Source organism: Pteronotus mesoamericanus, unplaced genomic scaffold (genome assembly GCF_021234165.1).
Source record: "Pteronotus mesoamericanus isolate MK-2021 breed Mesoamerican mustached bat unplaced genomic scaffold, CSHL_Meso_final contig_163, whole genome shotgun sequence".
In the NCBI taxonomy this organism is placed as follows: domain Eukaryota; kingdom Metazoa; phylum Chordata; class Mammalia; order Chiroptera; family Mormoopidae; genus Pteronotus; species Pteronotus mesoamericanus.
In genome coordinates, this window is record NW_026555064.1 from 581,814 (window position 1) to 587,795 (window position 5,982).

Sequence of the window (5,982 nt, forward strand, 5' to 3'; positions counted from 1 at the left end):
GCTTCCAAAGCCACAAAGGGAAATAATAAGCTAGTAAAACAGTTCCTGTTAATGTTGCAATAAAAATGAATGATTGATATAAGTTAGTCTTTTCCATCATGATATATTCCTGAAAGGAACATTTGAATAGAAAATTCTGTGATAATTATTGATGCCCATGAGAATCTCCACATTAGATCAGAATAATATTCTTACAGGTTTCATTCTGATGTCATTATAGTTGCCTACATTTTCCATTTACAAAGTAGCCATAGGATGTAGGTTTTCCTCCCCTACTCCCAAAGGATAAAACTGAATTGGTAGCAGCCTGTAAAGTGGGACCAAAAAGAACGCAGGCTTTGGGATTCAAATGACCTAGGTTTACATCTCAGCTGTTTCGCTTAACAGTTAACGGGGCCTGAACAAGAATCTGAAAGCCTCCGTCTTCTTATGTATGAAATGTAGAGGCTTTGTAAAATTTTTGTGAGAACATAAAAATAATAAGGATAGCATAATGGTGCAGAGGTGCCTTGCTGGAGGCTAAATTTGCTTTTTTTAGCGAGTTGCTTTTCCTGACTTAGCTAGTAAGATGGCTGCAGAGAAGCCTTCTTGATTCCCTGGGCGGGGGACTCGGAGCTGCTGAAGGGCTCCTCTGTTTTGGGAAATTATTAACTAGCGTCTCTACTTTATTCAGATTTCCTTGATTTTTATCCGGCAGCCTTTTTCTCTCTGGGCAGCCCATCCCGGACACCACATACGTTTACTCGTCATGTCTCCTTAGGCTCCGCTTGGCAGTTACGGTTTTTAGATTTTGTGTGGTTTTGGTGACCTTGTTCTGACTGCCTTAAAGAGTGCTGGTCAGGTAGTTTGTAGAACATCCCCAAATGGGCATTTGTCCTTTTCTTTTTAAAAAAATTAGACTAGGGTTATGGGTTTGGGGGAGGAAGAACAGAGGTGAAGTGGCATTCTCATCGTGACGTATCACGGGTATTGACGTCATTTTGACACCTGGGATTTTAACATGAGGAAATTCACCAACAGCTCAGGGAGGCAGCTGGGGGGCGGGCTCAGGGCTCGGTTCTAACAGAAGCGCCTGGATGACTGTGACCCAGGGATTTGCCTTCTCGAGGTTCTCGTTTACTCGTCCACAGAAGAAATTTCCTCTATTCCTAAAATTCTGTCATTCCCACCAGCCAAGGACATTGAACCTGTTCTACAAGCTCACGCATTTCCTTGGAATCTGGGTCATCTCTGAATAGACATTTGTGTCATTCATGTGATGCTGGTAAGAACAGTTGAGGGCCCTCCTCGGCCAAGGGTCACCGTGGTATAGAGCAGAGCGCCTACTCGTTGCCTAGTGGAGCTTTGCATCAGTAGTCAACGGGGAGCTTAGTTCAGAATGTGCAATGGATCTTTGCTCCACACTTTCCTCTGCCTTGCCATCCCTTCCCTTTCCATTTCACAACCTTCACAAAGCCATGTCTGACTTAAAGCCAACCTTCGGTTACAGAAATTTAAGAAAAATAGCCTATTGTGATAAGAATTGACACATATGTAGAGCTATTATGTCTTTCCACTTATGTACCAAAGTTAAAATCAGATTTTCTTAGAAACCCCATAGCCAAAAACTTTAAGCATTTCTTTTTCTATTTTCTTTTCTTTTTTTTAAATTCCTCCTCTCACCATCTGGTAGAATTTCCAAAAAGCACTAAAAAGGTAGCAGGACAAAGGAAGGGGACTTGTGTGGTCCACAAGCCGGGTCATCTGTCTGTGATAAACTGAGAATTTAACACATGAACTGTGTCATGTGTCCTCACCTCATACCCCCTCAACCCTGAGGAGGCTTTGTCCTTCACATGTGGTCATTGATAGTAAGTCACCAGGAGAAATCTAAGCAAGGCACACAGCCCAGATTCCGGCAATGTTCAGGAAGTTTGACAAATACAGATGGCGTCTTCTAAGATATAGACAAATACATCCGTTTTTGTCTGGTGCAAAACTGCTATAAAGCAGAGAGAAAATTCTCCCTGACATTTGGAAAATAATGTCCACAGATGGAAGGAACAGTCTATTGGCAGTCAAATTAAACTTCTACACTTTAAATAGGCAAATCACCAATCCCAGAGTGTGCATCTATGCATTATTTGCTGTTATCCTGACATGGAATATTATTTGTTTCTATTAAAATTTTTATTCTTCTCAATGTTTTGTATAACTCATTTTTTTTAGCTATTCAGAACTAACCTTTGACCTTGAGGAGTGACTTTAATATTTGGCAGAAAGGAAGTTGTCAATGGAAGCCTGTGTTCAGCTGCAATTTCAGAGCATACATACCCTGTTCACCCCTATGCTATCCAGCTCTCTACATCTCACAGAAGATGACTCCATCACACAGAAGGTGTCTAGAATGAAGTTCACACTCAGTATCTGCACTCCAGAGTTTCACTTCTCTGTTCCTTCCCCTCATGCTAAGCATGGCACATGGACTGTTCCTGCAGCCTGCCTCTCCAGTGCTAGCCTTTGTCACTTTCTGCCTAACCACACAGACTTACACTCGCTCATCTCTAAACACACCATGTTTTTGCACTATTCTTCCCCTTTATATAAAATAACATTGAGGGGCTTCCGGTCAAGATGGTGACTTAGACAGACATGGCTCACCTCTTTGCACAACCACATCAAAATTACAAATTAAATATAGGACAACAATCACTCAGGAATGTCAGAAATCAAGCTGAATGGAAGTCTGACAACTATGGAATTGAAGAAACCACATCCATCCAGAGTGGCAGGAGGGGCGTGGATAGTGAGCAGGCTGGTCCTGCACCCATAGATAAAAATTTGGGAGGGATATCTTGGAGTAACGAGTCTCAGACCCACACCAGGCCCCCCATCCCAGGCTTCCAGTGCCAGGAAGATAAGTCCTTACAACTTCTGGCTGCAAAAACTAGTGGGGATTGAGTTGTTGGAGGAGGCTGCTGGAGCCCTCAGCAGTTCCTCTTGGAGAACCCACTCATGGACTCACCTACTCAGAGTCGCTTCCTCTGAGCTCCAGCACTAGAGTGGCAGCTTGAAGGGCACCAGTGGTATACAGGGAAAGGCTGAAGAGTCTGGCATTGGGGCAAGCAGAGGCCATTGTCCCTTTACTGAGCCCTTCCCCCATAGACTGGTAGGCTGGTGCCATATCTGAGAATCCACCAACCTGGCTAACACTGTCTGATCCACCTTGGAGATCCTTAGAGGCTCTATACTCCACCCAACCTACTGGCCCACCCAACCTGTTTTGCATAAGTATGGCTGGTCTTGGTGCCTAAATCCCATCAAACAAGCAACAGCTAACTTCAATGAGCCTTGGCAGCAGCCAGATTAGAGTCAATGCTTGGCTTCACCTGGGAATCTCCAAGCCCAGCACAAGTAGCAGCCATCTCAGATTGCTTTACAGCTCAGGCAGGGTGCCCCAGACAAAACACAGGTTGGGGCTGACCTTGGCCTGCACCACCTGGGAAACTCCAAAGCCAACATACCTAGTGCACAGCTACAGACCACATCAGAGCACCACCACCCTGCCCTGCACAGCAGATCCTCCACGGAGGGCAGAGGTTGGTGGTCAGTGGTCACAGCCAGTCCTTGCAGCTGACTGGCCTGGGTAAACCCCTCCCATGGATCTGCCAACAGCAACCAAGTCTCAACTACAAGAGGAGGGTGTACTCAGCCCACATGTAGGGCAAACCTCTAGTACTTATCTTGGGTGATAGGGGAGGCTGTGCCATGGACCCTACAGGACACCTACTACATTAAGCCACAATACCAAGACACAGAGTCAAAGCAGCTCTATCTAATACATAGAAACAAACACAGGGAGGCTGCCAAAACAAGGAGACAAAGAAATGTGGCCTAAATAAAAGAACAGATAAAATCTCCAGAAAATGAGCTAAATGAAATGGAGATAAACAATCTATCAGATGCAGAGTTCAAAAAACACTGGTTGTAAGGATGCTCGAGGAACTTAGCGAGGACCTTAGCAGCATAAAAAGGACCCAGTAAGAGATGAAGGATACACTAATTGAAATAAATAACAATTTACAGGAACACAACAGTAGAATGGATGAAGCTGAGAATCAAATCAATGCTTTGGAACATAAGGAACCAAAAAACCACCACACAGAACAACATGAAGAAAAAAGAATCTAAAAAAATGAGGATAGTATAAACAGCCTCTGGGACAACTTCAGGAGGTTCTACACTTGCCTCATAGGGGTGCCAGAAAGAGAAGAGAAAGAGCAAGAAATTGGAAATCTATCTGAACAAAAAGTGAAAGAAAATTTCCCTAATTTGGTAAAGGAAATAGACATGCAAGTCCAGGAAGCAAAGAGAGTTCCATTTATGATGTATGTAAAGAGGCCCACTCCAAGACACATCATTATTAAACGGCCAAAGGTTAAAGGTAAAGAGAGACTCTTAAAAGTGAGAGAAAAGAAGTTAGTTACCGGAAGGTGCCAGATGGGGAGGTGAGGGTTCTAAGAAATACAAATAGGTAGTTGCAGAATAGTTAAGGGGATGTAAAGTACAGTATAGGAAATAGAGTAGGCAAAGAATTTATATGTATGACCCATGGACGTGAACAATGGTGGGGGGACTGCCTGAGGGAGTGGTGGGTGCTGGGTGGAGGGGGGCAAAGGAGGAAGAATCAGGACAACTGTAATAGTCTAATCAATAAAATATAATTTAAAAAAAATAACATTTATACAACTTGTTCAGGAAGCCAGTTCTCTTTTCATTCTCTTAAGGTTGAACACCTATGCATCTGTCGTGGCCAGAGTGAAGTGTTCATTGCCTTGTGGACAAGGAGTGCCTTCCTAACCCTTCCAGGAATTAAAAAGAGGCTTTATTCTTATTTCACTTTAAAAAGACATACATGATTAAACTATAGTGAAATTATTTCTTAGTTTCCTAACTAGGCTATGAACTAATCAAAATCAGAGTGTTTATCTCATCTTTCTTTTGTTTAAAGTTCTTTCCATGCTGTAAAACTCTCTAATTATTTGTTAAAATAATATATTTTGTACATATCTCAAGTTAGTTGTTTTTTAATCACTATTCACTTTTATAATTAAATTAATACATTTATTTTTGTAAATGTATTACTGAGACAATGCAAAGATGTTTTAATAACACTTTCAAATTTCTCAAATATAAATTCACCAAACATTTTTAGTATCCATGCTATATTTAAAATGCATTTGTTGTATACCTACCCATGCTTAAGGTACTGTGTAAACACCAGGAATGATCTCAAAGGTTAAATGTAAAGAGATAAATTCTAAGTCAAAAAAACAATAATATATTTAGTACTATGCTATAGATATTTATAAAACATATGGGAATATAGAAGAATAAATGATAAATAATGATAAAAGAATTCAGAAAACAATCACTGTTGTGTTGGCATTCAGGTGGAGTCTTAAAACATATGTCAACAAGTTTGAAACACAGGGTTGGAAGACCCTATAGAATGTCATGTATGAAAATATGTAGACATGGAAGAAGTATGAGACAGTTATAAGATAGAAAAATGGGCAGAGGTGGGAAATTAACCAACTTAGTTCTGTAAAGATAGGTATGGCTTTGGCTGTGTAAGAGGAAAGGGTAGAAGACTGTGAGAACTGTAGTAAGTTGTCAATAGGAAAGTCTCATTGTCTACCCCACTGACTTCCATTGAGCCCCATTTCTGTTTTTATGCCTTTAATAAACTCTGAAGTAACAACAACAAAAATAACATCATGAATCCATTTAAAATGATGTGATTCTTCCTGTACAAACCAAGATGGGCTTAACTTCTCCCTCCAACATGAAAACATGAAGTCCCAAAGGAGATAGTATTCATATCTGTATTCTGTTATTTCCTTTTAATTAGTCCCAATCATAAATATCTTATAACCTAGAGACTAAATTATTAAAGTAACTACCATCAACATGCCTTATGTAAGATACCCCACTAAATGA